Source organism: Prionailurus bengalensis, chromosome C2 (genome assembly GCF_016509475.1).
Source record: "Prionailurus bengalensis isolate Pbe53 chromosome C2, Fcat_Pben_1.1_paternal_pri, whole genome shotgun sequence".
Classification (NCBI taxonomy): Eukaryota; Metazoa; Chordata; class Mammalia; order Carnivora; family Felidae; genus Prionailurus; species Prionailurus bengalensis.
This window is the reverse complement of record NC_057350.1, coordinates 29856966-29872943: the sequence shown is the minus strand read 5'-3', so window position 1 is coordinate 29872943 and position 15978 is coordinate 29856966. Positions and strand designations below refer to the sequence as shown.

At 36.5% G+C, this 15978-nt stretch overlaps 1 protein-coding gene across 1 annotated transcript in view; it reads right to left on the bottom strand.

Annotated features, from left to right (window-relative positions):
• ROBO2 (roundabout guidance receptor 2) overlaps nt 1-15978 on the bottom strand; it is a 1723333-nt gene that overhangs the window by 1332430 nt on the left and 374925 nt on the right. The gene's annotated exons all lie outside the window — the stretch shown is intronic.

Genomic DNA, 15978 nt, shown 5'->3' with positions numbered 1-15978 from the left:
CAGATATATATATATGCGTATGTGCATATAGAAGCACTAATTCCTAAGTAGGAGAATTTGTTAATTAATCACCCTTAACAGCAAAATAGCTTCCCATTAGTCAAGCCTCAGGTTAATTAATTCACCAGATGATGAGTGATAAAAGTCCTAGTGCTTTCTTCCTAACTACTTACTATTCCATTCAGAGAACAAGCTCAATATATCTCACACAGAGCAGCTTGGTTTCTGCTTCTATGGGTGCTGAATTTTAGAACTACATCTGATAACCATTTTCTTGGAATAAAAAATATTGAATCCAATTCTTCTTTGACATAGACCTATTTAAAGTGGGTGAGAACAGTGGGCACTATTTAGGATTGAGCAAATGAACAATTTAGGGAGCAGCCACAGTCTTCCATTGAGATTGAAGTAGGTTTCTTATAAATAATGGCAGCCACATATTCTAGGCAGAAAAGTCACTATCACTGCAAGCATGACATTCCAATCAGATCCGCCCAATGAAGTGAGTCACTGCAATGTTTCTTTTAGGTAATTTTTAGGTAATAGAAATGCCTGACCTTGTGTCAATAGCTCCAACTGTACCTATGGCTGAGTGTTATTTAGCAACTCACTCCCAACTACTGAAGGAGGATGTAGGGAAGATAAAAATCAAGACTTTAAACACAAACTTCCAAATCTAGCCTACGTTTTGTCCCCGAACTCCAGGCTCACATATCTAACTTCTTATTTAACATCTATACTCGGATGTAATGGTAGTGAGAATTTTAAGACAACTCCTGTAGCCTTCACTATTTCATCCTCTCTCACTATCCTTGTTACTCTTCTATTGATTATGTTATTATATTGTAAAAAGAAAAATTATCTAATATAATCACAATATATCTTTAAAAGCTGAGAGCTTTTCCATGGTGGCGGTAGAAGAGGAAAGTATATGAGGAAGTCAGAGAGATTTGAGGCAAGAAAGTGATTTGATGAAACATTACTGTCTGTGAAGATGAAGGGACCGTAAACAATGACTTGGGAGCAACTCCTCTGACAAGAGCCAGCAAGGAGAGGGACCTCAGTCTTAAAACCACAAGGATTTAATTTTGCCAGCAACCTGAATGAACCTGGAAATGGATTCTTTTGCAGAACCTACAGCTAAGAGCCTAGTTTGGATGAGGTCTTGATTTTGCCTTTGTGAAACCCTAAACAGAGAACACATCTGGACCTAGGTAAATGTGAGTTAAAAATGTGGGTGTTATTTTAAACTGTTAATTTTGTGATGCTTTGTCATGCATCAATAGACAATGAATACAGAAGTCTTATACGCATCTAGAATATCTGTTTAATAACAAACAAACAAACAAACAAACAAACATCCAAAAAAACTCCTGGACTTTCCTCCCAGTCATGTTTCTACAGTCTTTTCCTTTTATTTAATGATAATTTCAGTCTTCTAGTTATTCAGGCAAAAAATCCTGGAGACATCCTAAAATCCTCTATTTCTCTCAAATTCATACATGAAATCCATCTCAAACCTGTTGTATTGGTATCTATGAAATATCCAGACTCCAATCTGTTCTTCTTCCACTATACCCACCCTGATTGGAGCCACTAACATCTCTCATCTTTATTGCAAGAGTCAACTTACAGGACTTCCGACTTCCTACTCTACCTCCTTCCTACACATTTTACCAACACAATAGAAAGAATAATCTTCTCAAAACTAAGGTCATATCACATCTTTTCTAAAAATTCTTCATCACCTCCCCCATTTAACTCAGAGTAAAAGCCAAAGCTCAGGTAATAACCTATAATGTCTTTCATGACCTGACCCTCTCCAATCCAGTTTGACTTTATCTTATCCTATTCTCACCTTCAATCACTCTGCACCAGCCATACTGGCTTCCTTAACATTCAATGAATCCAGACACGTTAGCCTTAGAATGTTTGTTCTGATGGCCCCTTTATTTCTGACTTCAGCATCATTAAATCCTTCACTTGCTTCAGATTTCTGCTCACTTTTCATCTCCTCAATGACACCATGATCCCCACCCTCACTTTTACTGTTCCAGATCTCCCTTCTCCTGCTAGGTTTAGTTTAGTTTTTATTTTTCATTTTTTTCACAGTTATTAATGTTTAACATGCTATATAATTTACTTCTTTATTGTGCTTTTTATTAATTTCCTGTCTCCCTCAAAATAGAACGTAGGCTCCATGAGAACAGACATTTTGTGAGTTTTGTTCACTGTTGTGTATGTCTAAAACATCTGGATATTTGCCTGGCATATAGAAGAAGCTCAGTAAATATTTGTTAAACAAAGGAATGAGTGCAGGCAGGCACTTAGGGATACGAATTAAAGAACACCACCTACAGAGCTGAGGCTCTGGATTTCCCTGGAAAAGGTATAGAGAAACTACAGTTACCCGAAACACATTAATCTAGCCATGAACCTAGACAACAACAACAAAGTTTGATACTGCATCTGTCTTTGGAAATTTGCATGATAGGGGTAAAAAGAATATGGAATGCTAGCTCTACTTCTCCAGCAGTGGGACACGGATTAATGTATTTAACCATTCTGTGTCTCACATTTTTCATCTTTAAAAATGGAGGAAACAATTTCTATTTCATGGATTTATTTTGGAGTTAAATGAGATAACAGACTAGAAGTGTCTGGCATAGAGCATGTACTCCAAGAATGTTAGGCTTCTCCCCTTCTGTGCATCCTTCTGTACCAAGGGGTTGAATCCATCTTTAGTGATACCGACTGAACCCATGTCATTTATCTGGGGACATTTTTCAAATACTCTTTCTCTTCCCTGGTTCCAGAATGGAACTAAAATAAAGTTTCTAGAGACATAATTTGGAGACCTCACCTCTAACACCAGTCTCTTAAGTTGGAACCTCAAGCTCCTTAAGTTCTTCATGATTCAGACTTATACTACACACCTCACTCTGATCTCCATTGACTCAGTCACTCTCCATTTTCCCTCTCCCTCTTTGCTCCTTCCTTCACCCTTGTATAATCCAATATAACTCATCTTTTTAACTCCTACAGAATCTAGAACAGGTCTTTGCACAGAGTATTTTTCACTGTACTTTGCTAAACAAATGACTAGAAAGTAATTCAAGCTTATAGTTCCTCCATGATGGTGTATCTGAATTAGCCCGAACTATCTCAAAGGTCTTATTCCTATGTTTCAGGCCTGGGCATGAGGATTTTCCCAGAGAGCACTAATTCTAGTCCCTGATGGGATGTATCTGGGGTTATCACTTTAGATATATCTCAAACAACATATTCTGTGTGTAAATAGTTAGCAATCCATATGACCATCACAGTCCCTTGTATCTATTCTTTTTTTAATGGCTGTTATCCTTTTAAAATATAAATGTCATAGTGTTCAGAAAGAAACTAGAGCACTAGATTGAAACACAATTTCTCTTCTAAGCATACTTCTTCATTTGCTTATGTTTTTCTCAAAAGCTTCCTTTGGGAATTAAATACATTTTTAAATGCCTGTCTCAAGTAGGATATTTTTAAAGGTAAGAAATAAGCTTTCTTCTTTCCAAAGCACTTTGATTTCTTTTTTCTTTTTTTCTAAATATAATTCCTAAACCTGAAGCTATAAACATCATTTTCTTCTCTGGAAAAAGTAATTAGACACCATCTTAAAAAGTGAGTTTTAAAGGAGGTATTTAAGCACAAGCTAGTAAGTGACATACCTTGAAACATGGGCATAGTCATAGATAGGAAGAACTCTGCTTCAGCATAACTGTACAGTCAGTAATTTCCACATGATAAAAATTAACATTTGGGTGCTTTCATTCCTGGTTTACTTAAAAGTGATAGAAAGTGGGGAGATAGAGTGTTATAGTATAAGCATAATGTAGTAATGGGAGCCATTTTTTTTAAAAAAAAAGGATTTAGGGTGGGAAGCCTCCCCAAATATGTGCATCAACTCTTCCTTTTACAGATGACAAAATCCAGTTTCAGAAAGGCAACGTAATTTCCTCTCAAAGCATATGTTGCTGTCTGTAGCCTTAATTTCCTCACCTATAAAAGGAGTGTTGTTTGTGTTTTTTCCATAGCACTAGAAAACATGAAGTCTTGGGTTCTTGAACTTAAGACCATCCCATATACCATCCTACATGCCCAGTATGTTAGACAATGGCCTCTGTGAACTGACTACTGGGCTCAAGGAGATATGCCACTGAATGACTCATTCTGGTACCCCAAATTTTGCTACAGAAGACATATTCTTTAATATTTCACATCTCCTCACATCTCTCCTCTTTACTATCATTACTATTATTTTTTTATGTTTTAAGTTTATTTATTTTGAGAGAAAGAGAGAGCAAGCGAGTGAGCACAGAGTCATGGTGGGGGGTGGGGGGGTGCAGAGAGAATTCCAAGCAGGCTCTGCACTGTCAGCACAGAGCCTGACGTGGGGCTCAAACTCACGAACTGTGAGATCATGATCTGAGTCAAAACCAAGAGTTAGATGCTTAACCGATTGAGCCACTCAAGCACCCATTATTAATTATTTTTTAGAGAAGTTTTAGGTTACAGCCAAACTGAATAGAAGATACAGATATCTTCCATATACCTTCTGCCTCACACATGCATAGACTCTCTCATTATCATCACCAGAGTGGTTAGATACAATCATGAACCTACACTGACACATTATAATCACCCAAAGTCCATAGACTACATAAGAGTTCACATTTAGTGTTGTACATTCCAAGGGTTTGGACGAACTTATAATGACATATCCATCATTGTAGTATTGGACAGATTATTTTCACTACCCTTCAAAGTCCTCTGTGCTCCACCCATTCTTCACCCCCCACTCCTAAACCCTGGCAACCGATATTTTTATTGTCCCCATCTTCTTCCAGAATGTCACATAGTTGGAATCATACATTAGATAGGCCAGACCCTTTTTTCATAAACAAGGTATGGTGCAAATAAGTAACAATAATGTGGCAATTGTGATTTTAGAGGCTTTAGTTAATTAGTGAGATATTAATATAACTATAGTATTTAAAGTTGCTTTTTAATATTCTCTCTTTTTTTGTCACTATTATTCCATTAAGCCTTCCCTTCACCCAGTTTTTAAGACCCAGAATCTGTAAAGCAATTTCCAAGAAAGAAGCCACATATTCGGGAGGTTAGACTGGCACTATAGATAATTACTCAAAGAATGGCCCTATTCCAGCAATAATGGGTCACAGTCCCATAGCTACACAGAAAATATTTATGCAATGCTGACCTTATTCCAGTAATCAAGTAGGCACTGAGGCAAGATAAAAAGGTAAACAGTAGAATATTAGAAATTTTTTAAGTTTATTTTATTTATTTTGAGAGAGAGAGAAAGTGCAAATGTGCCCTTGTGTGAGTGTGGGAGGGCCAGGAGAGAGGAAGAGAGAGAACCCCAAGCAGTTCTGGTAGCACAGAGCCTAATGTGGGGCTCAATCCCAGGAACCATGAGATCACAACTTGCGTCAAAATCAAGAGTTGGCTACTTAACCAAATAGTGTTTTAACAGACATAAATAAAATACCATAGGAAAAGGAGGGTAGCAAGATTAATCCTTATTGCTGGGGGTGGGAATAACCAAAAGATTCTAACCAAGAAAGTGAAACAGTACTCTAAGGGTAGGTAGATTCTAATTCACATTAATGGAGGAAGGGAGCCAGGAATTAGCTGAGTCAACACATAGAAATGGTTTGTTAGTTATCATAACAAATTACTATAAATTTGGTGGCTTAAAACAACAGAAATGTATTCTCTCACAGTTTGGGAGGCCAAAAATCTGAAATCGAGGTGCTAGTAGGACAGGGCCATATTCCCTCTGGAGGTTCTAGGGGGAGGTCCTTCCTTGTCTCTTAAAGCTTCTGGAGATTGTCAGCATTTCTTGACTTCCTTGGTCTGTGGCTACATCACTTGAATCTTTGCTTTCATTGTTACATCATTTTTTCCTCAGCGTTTCTCTTCTCCTCAGAATGTCTCTCATAAGGATGCTTGTTATTGGATAAAGGGCTCACCTGGATAATCCAGGATCATCTCTTCTCAAGCTCTTTAACTTAACTTATATCTTCCAAGACCCTTTCCCAAAGAAGGTAGCATTCATAGGTTCCAAAATTTTACCTATTCAAGGTAAATACTTTGTAGAGGATTTTTCAGCTTCCCACACTTGGGAACATACTTTATGAGTGGTTATGTGACTGTGTTTGTATTGTGGTTTGATGGATGGAGTTGGGTTCAAGGCCAGTAAGGGCAAGACATTCCTTGAAAGAATTTTGGGGTTCAGTATTACATTAGCATTCCTTACTTTGATTATGTAATCACCAAATTTTTAAGCTAAAGAAGTATGGTTAATGTAGAAACTCAACTCTCATCCCTTCCCCTTCTTTAAAAAGAGGTAACAGGCTCAGGAAGGTTAGATAATTTATTCAGTAACATCAGCAATTACAGGCATATTAAGTGCCAAGCTCAGAATCCAAATACAAGATGTTTAACTTTTAATATCTTCTCGAGAGTTATTTTAACTATATTTCCCCTTTTCCCTCCAGTTATTGAAGAAGTACAAATTACAGGTCATTAGAAACATGGATGACTATTGATATCTCCACACCTCCATACCAACATCACCACTGGCTGGATCAGGGGAAGGGAAATTAATCTCTGAGTTGAGATACACATATTTTTCAAAATCAACTTAAATTAAGACATTAGAGTCTAAGTTATTGTGCCTGATTCACATTATTGGTAAAGTACATGAGTCAAAGTCAATTATTGTGTTGAGAACCCTATGAGTTCCCCAAATATCCTTCCTAAGTGCCTCAACCTCAGCTAGTAAGTTAAATTTGACCTTTTGATAGAGCATCTCTCCCTGTGCTGAACGAGAATATCCCATCTGGATCAATGGTCTCCTGAATTCTACCTCTAATCTTTAGTAACAGAGACATTTGGGAAATATTAACTGACTTATACATTATAGGTCTTTGAAGCACTTCTGCATCCCTCATTTGGAAAAGAGGTCAAAAAATACTTTTCATCAAGACCATTTTTCACCTTTGGGTGCCTGGGTGGCTCAGTTGGTTTAGTGTCCCACTCTTGGTTTCAGCTTATGATCTCATGGTTTGTGAGTTTGAGCCCTGTGTCTGGCTTTGCACTGGTAGTGCAGAGCCTGGTGGGATTCTCTCTTCCTCTCTTTGTGCCCCTTCCCAGCTCTTTCTCTCACTCAAAATAAATACTTAAAAAAGACCATTTTTCACCTTTATGGGATTCTTTACTGAATTCATAATTAGGGTGCAAATACTTTTGCCTAGATCCACCTGACCATTGGCTATTACCTGCAGAGCTAATAACCAGGTGAAAATTCAAGAAAATCATTTCTAAATCTATATACACTTACAGACAAATATTCTGTCACAATATGCTACTTAAAAAAAAAAAAAAACAACAAAATGAAACAGATTCAACCTCTGCATTTGCTATGCAATATGAAGAAGCATCATAACCTCATGTGTTAGAACAGGTGCTTGGAATTACTGACCCTGGTATGCAAAAGGAAATTTCAAAAAATCACAAAATGGCATCAGGGGAAATGATATGGATGGAAAGTGACATCTGGCTAAAAACTGTACAACGGCTAATTGGACCATTTAAAGCAAGTAAAGCCATCATCCTGGTGATAGCCCTCTTGGAGCTACTCAATCAAACAGATTCACCCCATCACATATGATTCTTTTATAATCTCTACCAGACAACAGCTAGTCTTTCCCGAAAGGCAAAGACAATAATGTTCACCAAATATTTCACATGTTTTCTATGTCTCCTAGGCTTTTGGAAGTTGAGTGGAGTCACATGACTGAAAATGGTCAGTGAAATGTGAGCTGAAGTGATGTGTATCAATTCTGGACTTAGCAGTCAGCACAGGGCAAGTAGAGGCCTGGTGCTCCAGAGAGTATAGCTACAGGGTGATGAGGCTTCAGTCATATTGGATCTCTGAGTGCTTTAGGAAACGAAGTCATCTGTACACCCCTATCCATCCCTTACCTGTGCAACATAAGTAAGAAATATACTTTTGTTAGAAGTCACTGAGATTATAAGGGCTTTTCTACTAGAGTATTTCAATTGAATATGTGAAAAAGAAGCCAGGTTATGGTAAAAGAAAAACTGGGAGTCATGGAAAGAATATGGTCTAAAAGAAATGTGTCCTTGACTTTGCAATTCCAGGGAAATTGTAACCGCACCAAAGGTTAAAAGGTGTTAAGTCTGGTCCTTTTAGCAGGGCCACCCCAGCATATGTTCATATCCCTATAGTTCACAAAAGCAACAACTGCTATCTGATGATATTCTAGCCAATCAATCAATCAATCAATCATCAATCAATCAATCAGAATGCCTCTGTGCACCCTTTACTTGCCCTCCTGATTTTAACCTGCTTTTTTGTTCTTCCTCTTCTTTTTGGATTCAAAACCCTATTCCTGCACACCAGCTTGAATTGTTACTTCTATTCCCTCTTGTATGTAACACCTTTTCTGACTCACCTCCTGGCATATGGGCCTGCAGAGTTTCTGGTTCAATCTGGCCCCTTTGGCCTCTAGTGTCATTTCTGCCTAGCAAGGGAAGGACTCCCTGCCTGTGATTCTCGGTCATTTGAGGGATTAGATTCAGTTACTTGATGAAAATGTTTGATTTTTATGAACATTTATTTTGCCCTTTAGAAGGGCACCCTTTCTAATTCTCATACTAACACATGCTAACGGCCAAAAAGCCAGCTTGACTACTGAGACCTTTAGGGTCTCTGTATTCCAGTTTATATGTTATTGCCATTCCTGATTGCCTGCAGTTTAATACCACTGTACAGTTTGTTTTTCTCTGGTGAGAGAACTATAATACATTGGGGTTTTGTTTTCCTCTTTTAAAAAATTGTAATCTAAAGATGTCTTTTGAAAATGTGTGTCATAACAAACCCCCAAACAAAACAATTTAAAAGAAATTCAATAACAGACATATAATATTTAGAAAGTTCATCTTCAAAAACTAATTAAATAGTGTTGTTCTTCACTGTGGTTATATGTAACAAGGTAGGCTAACCAGTTCACTACAATGATTTAAATTGAAATAAAAACATGTATATTAAGCAACTGGAATTTCAATTAAAAAAAAAAAAGAAAAACATGAAGCTAAGCTTAGCTTGAAAACTAAAATGAGAAAAAAAGAGAGAAAGAAGGAGAGAAATTGAGGGAATTATATGCCCTATTATATTTTAAAATAATTCGAAATTATCTTCTTCTATCCAGTTAAAATTTCTCAAAACATAATGAAACATGTTTCTTTCTTGTATAGAAAGTGTGATTGATTATTTATCCCCCATGCTTTCACTTTATTTAAAAAAAAATTTTTTAATGTTTATTTATTTTTGACAGAGAGGGAGAGAGACAGATAATGAGCAGGGGAGGGGCAGAGAGAGGGAGACACAGAATCCAAAGCAGGCTCCAGGCTCCGAGCTGTGAGCACAGAACCCGATGCAGGGTTTGAACTCACATACCGCGAGATCATGACCTGAGCTGAAGTCAGACACTTAACCGACTGAGCCACCTAGGCACCTCATCCCACCCATGCTTTCACTTTAAACTTAATATTCAGATAATTCATGTGGCTAAAGCACACTGTCCACTTTGTCCACAGCCACTGACAATACCTCACAGGTCCTTCCAAAACACCGTGGGAACTGGTAGGAGAAAATAAGTGCACCAAAGGGACATTTTTAAGGGCAAAGGTTGCACGCTAACCATTTTTTCTTTATCATGCTTGACAGGATACCCCATTCAAATACTCTCTGAATAAATAATTGAAATGTTTCTTTAACACTGAAAGGTAAGGAAAGGTACGTACCTTTCTGATGGTTGATGACAGCATTTAGGTAGGTGTGGAGGAGCCACTTTCCTGAGTTGATTTGGGTGGTGCTGGCAACATCACCTGCCTGCTAATATCACCTTCACCAGCCTGCTTTCTTCCCAATCGCTTTAACTAACATAGTTAACTGGACTGTTTTTGAGAGCAGACCAATTAAAAAATACGTATGAAGTGTTTACTGTGGTTCTAAATTTGGATTTTGGAAAAAGAAGACAGAGAAATATAGAAAGCAACTTAACTCCTGTGGTTTTGAAACTTTTAAATAAATTATTATTATTTTTAGCAGAACCATTTTCAAATAGCAACAGCTAACACCTGAGTACTTTTGTTATGGCAGGGACTGTTTTAACTGCTTTTTACCTATTAACTCACTTAATCCCCACATCTAAGAAGTAGATGCTATTACTATTCCATTTTACGTATGTAAAAAATTCAGGGCACCCAGCTAATTAAGTGGGGTGGAATTTGACTCTGGCTGACTTGGCTCTGATCCTCTTAACTACTCTGCCATATTGTATCTTACATGGAATATATGTACAAAAAGGCAGAACTTTACAGGTAGAAATAAAAGATATCAGGCCTAGAGCTGTGTCCACTCTCTGTACGGAAGCCTCAAACTTAGCAGAGCTGAATTGATAACTTGCTCTAGACAAAACCATAGGGCTTTCCAAGGACAAGCAGTGTTGCAGAAACATGTGAGCAGCCAGTGGGTAATTCCAGAAATTTAGAATACTGGGATCTCCAATAGGAGGAAGAAATCCAAAAATAACAGATAATTTTCAGTATTTTCCCAGAGCATGCTACATCAATAAGTTCTTCCTTATTTTAATCAGTCATTTGACATTTTTATGTTTCTTTGATGAAACTTCATTTTCAAAGAATTGTTTAGCCTTGAGATAATTCATCCACATCTCATAAAAACATTACAAGGGGCAATGAATAAATCAAATTTTAAGACACATTTTTTTATACTTAGATAAGGCAATCTCACTAAAATTTTTTTTAATGTTTATTTATTTTTGAGAGAGGCAGAGACAGAGTGCAAGCAGGGGAGGGGCAGAGAGCAAGAGAGAGGGAGACACAGAATCCAAAATAGGCTCCAAACTGTCAGCACAGAATTGATGCGGGACTCGAACTCATGAACTGCGAGATCATGACCTGAGCCGAAGTCAGATGCTTAACCGACTGAGCCACTCAGGACCCCAAGGCAATCTCACTTTAAAGTAAATGATAGAAATTATTTTTAATAGAACAGCTTTCCTTGAAAGATAAGCCTTGAAATCTTTTTTAAATTTTTTTTTTAAAGTTTATTTATTTTGAGAGAGAGAGTGTGAACAAGTAGGGGCACAGAGAGAGAATCTCAAGCAGGCTCCACGCTCTCAGCATAGAGCTCAATGCAGGGCTTGAACTCACGAACTCACTGTGAGAAAATGACCTGAACCAAAATCAAGAGTTGGATGCTTAACCAACTAAGCCACCTAGGTGTCTCTAAAAATCTTTCTCTTCACTATTTTTTCTTACAGCCTCATGGAAAGTGAAATATGTTACAAGCATGCCTACCTTCATATTTCACCTACTTTATGAAAGGATCTAATTATGCACAAAAAGTAGTAATAGTAACATTACATAGCATTTACTATGAGCCAGACATTCTTCTAAGTGAAGATATATATTTTATGTCATTTAATTCTTAAAGTAATCTTATGAGGTACATTGTTTGATCATCCTTATTTTACAGATGAGGAAACTTAAGTGCACAAATGATGAGATCTGGTTTTCAAACATGGGCAGTGTGGTTTTAGAGAACCACTGTGTAATGCTGCCTCTCAACAAGTAAATCACTAAGGAAAAAGTAATCCATTAACAGAGAAAGCAGTGAAATGGAAATATGTCTAGTGACTTCTCCAATGCCATAAATATAAGGGCCTTCTTAAGGCCTGGTCTAAAAACCTATTCAAAACTGACTTAATCTTCTTCTCTCCAGAGCTTCCTTTCTTTATGTTACCTTCCTCTGTATCAGTCAGGATAGATTAGGTTAGGCACAATAACAAATGGCCCTGATAGCTCAGTGGCTTAAAGAAAGAAACTATATTTTTGGTCAGCCATGGCATTGTTTCATGTCCCCTTGATTTTGGGATCCAGGTAGAAAGAGTAATGTCCACTTGGAACATTGCCAGTCTCATGGTGGAGAGAAAAGAAAAACATTGTGAATCAAGTGCTAGCTCTTAGATCTCATTTCTTGTCATGTTTCATTACCCAAAGGAAGTCACATGTCCACAAGTGAATCAACAGGTCAGGGACATAAATTTACTACTGAAAAGGAGCAAATTGTAGTAAGCCATGATGTATTCAGCTAAAGTCTCCATCTTAATTTATTAACATCACCTCGCACATAAGCTGGAAACCTAGAATTTATTCTTAAATTATATTTTTTCATCAATTTTCTACAAGCAAACCATACTCAAGACATATATAGCTCTCATTACAAACATTTCTCTCAACCATTCTCTCCCTTTCCTGTGCTCCATATGAGATCTAAAAGGTTTCTCCCAGACTTGGCAATGGCTTCTTCATTGATTCCTCAACCCCTATTCAGTCTCATCCCTTTTGGTCATCTTTCACACTCTCACCAAAGTGATGTTTATAAAATAAAACAATTTCTTTTTCTTGATTATAAATCTTTAATGATTTTCCATCTACTACACAAATGATACAAAAAAAAAATCTTCCTGTCAAGACTGTTTCTATAACACGTTGCCAGTTCGCAACTAGCCCTTTATCAAATTCTTTGCAATCCATTGAACACATCATGGCATTTCATGTTTTTGATCCTCAACTTAGGCTATTTTGCTTACAGAGTTGCCTACATCTCTCTGCCAGGCAAAAATCTACTTTAATAAATATATTTTTGTATGTGTGTGTGAAAGGCTTTCTCTCTTCTTCCAATGGTTGTATCCAACTCTGTACTACAGTGCACTCTGGATGGGAAGTGACATTAATTATGTCTTTTCATTATTTCATATATATTTTTATATAATAATTATTTATTTGAATGCCTATGACTTCTACTGCCTGTAAACTTTTTAAGGGAAATGTTTATTGGTTATTCATTTTTGTATCTGTACCGCCTACTGCAGTGCCCAGAATATAAAAACTCCATAGTAAATCCTGAATGATTATAAGTTCTCATTAAATAGTAATGGGAAATAATTGAAAATGTGGGTAAAGATCATGTTTAAAATTGGAGCTGATTGTACACAAGACTATAGAAAACATGACAGGAAGTGGGCTTAATGAGGCAGGGAAAAAGAAAATAGAAAAGATTCTGTTTAAGACATGCAAACAATAAAAGATGAAAGAAAAGGGAATTTGAGAGAAAGCTTAAATTCTCAAATGTTTGACTGGAGTACAGTTTAAATTGTAACAGTCAACAAGTTTACATTCTAACTTTAACCCTCTCATATTATATGACAATTAGTTTCTCTGTTATTTAGAAAAGATAATCTCTTGGGACACCTGGGTGACTCAGTCGGTTAAGTGTCCAACTCTCATTTTGGCTTAGGTCATGATCTCATGGTTCCTGAGTTTGAGCCCTGTGGTGTTGGGTTCTGCGAAGCCTGCTTAGAATCCTCTGTCTCTCCCTCTCTCTTTGCCCCTCCCCCCCAAAAATAAATAAATAACTGAAAAAAAGATTGGAAATATATTATAAAAGAAAATATAATCTCTTATTTCCATGTTCTTCCTCTTAAAATTAAGCTGATATAAAGGGAATTAATGTTTGATTTAATATGAAAATGGTCTGTGGAGCCACCTGGGTGTCTCAGTCGGTTAAGCGTCCAACCTTAGCTCAGGTCTGATCTCACCATTTGTGAGTTCGAGCCCTGTGACAGGGCTCAGCGGCTGACAGCTCAGAACCTGGAGCCTACTTCGGATTCTGTGCCTTCCTCTCTCTCCGACCACCCCCCCTGCCACTCGCACTCTGTGTGTCTCTCTCTCTCTCAAAAAATAAAAATAAACATTAAAAAAAATTTAAAAATATATGAAAATGGACTGTGTCTTTGGAATTTTATTTCCTTCAAGCTCCTGAGATCTTTAGTATCAAAATATTAAATGTTTATATGTTAAATGATACATATTTATAATTATAAAATATATTAAATTTTTGACTTTGGGACTTCAATTTCTCTAACTCCTATTCTGCTGGTGATAAAGAGCTTTGATGTGGTCTTCTTATACAAACATAAAAAAAATCACTACTCTTAATTTAATCTGTTACTGGAGCACCACCACTGTAATTAAGTTATGTAAATTGCTTATAATTATATATTGATATAAAAAATTATTTTTATACAGAAACTAGGATAAGTGAGAGAAAAAAAGGGCTACAACATAAAAAATATAATACATTGCATGTGTATAGCATTTAGCTAGTGAAGGGCTACCTGGATTGTTCTACTACATTCCTGAGCAGGAAATAATAAAAAAAATATGTTCTAAACAAGGAAATTTCTCCTTGTCCCACCGGAGTTGAAATGATCTCTTATTAAACCTGGTTGTTATTTTTCAGATATGCCTCTAGACTGAAATATTATTTCTCCAAACATGCTCGTGCAGAAAGCATGATGGGATGGATAGGCTTTTGGGACAAAAACAATTTGCTAAAAGCCTTTGAAAAGAGCAACAAAAAATAAATAAATAAATAAATAAATAAATAAATAAATAAATAAATAAATAAAATAAAATAAAATAAAGGACCAGGCTCAACAGTGAGATTGGATTGTGGTTTGATGTGGCTAGAAAGAGTTTAAGCCTCCAAAAAAATAATTCAGTTATATCCCTGCAAGCAATGGTGGCAGGTGGGAAAATGTGCTACGCGAAACTCACTCCAGGGAAATGCCCATGTGCACAACGTGCTGGAATCATATGGAGGATTAAATGAAGAAAGGGGTCAGGCTCCTTTGGACAAAATTAAATTTTGAAGCTACATTTAAAATGATCAGGAGTTTTCAGGATTTTTTTCACCTACAGGATCTGATGACCAAATTATATTTTTGAGAGAACAATTGAAAAAATTGTATAAAGTCAGACCAGTGTGTTATTGCACACAGAGAGATGCTGTGAATCAATGACTCAAGAAGGTGGAAAATGAATGGATAATCCTCTCAGTTACTTCATAAAATGAGTGGATTGTATCTATCAAATATACTGAAAGAAGACAATGGCAGATGCCTTCAGCAGGTTAAGATGATTAAATTTATCTCAGAATTCTTTATAGCGGTTGTGTTCCCTGGAGTGCTCTACAGTTTAACGGAATGAGCAGGAATACTATAAACATCAGGGAAAGACCAGAATCTCATCAAGATAATTAAAGGTGAAAAAGGCAAATTTCTCAAAAGAAAAGAATCTCTAATCCCAGAAATAGCATTAAGGGTTGGTCTTAGGAAGAGTGTTCGATATTTATAGGTCATCTTCCTCCAATACTATTTGAAAGTATATTAATAAGATATCCCCAGATATCTACAAATATATAAAAATTTTAAAAGGTGAAAATATACAGTAAAAGAAAAATAAGGCCAAGAATATAAAATTGAATCTGGAATGATACTGATAGATACAATTAGAATGACTGAGCCATTCATTTGGTTTTAAGCTTTCTAACAGTCATTGTGAAAAATGGGAAATTGTCAATACAAAATTCAGGTTCCATAAAATAAAAGCTGAGCAATTGCTCAGAAGAACTGATCCTAAGACAAAAAATTACTTCTGCATAAGATTTGCATAAGACAATGACCATGTGTAATAAAATGAAAAAAAACCTCTCAACATCTTTAAAAACAACACAATCAAATTTCATAGGGCTGTTATCTTAAAATAACTGGAACAGGGGTTGATGGCATTGTAAAAAACCGTGTTTTGGTGATACCAAGGCCAAGAGTACATTTTAGCATTCTGTATTTTAGCATTTTTTTGAGGAGTAAGTGAACTGCATATCCTCCGGAACTCTGTCATAAATGCTGCTCCTGTCTATTAAATTTTAAATATGGTTTGGGTGACAAG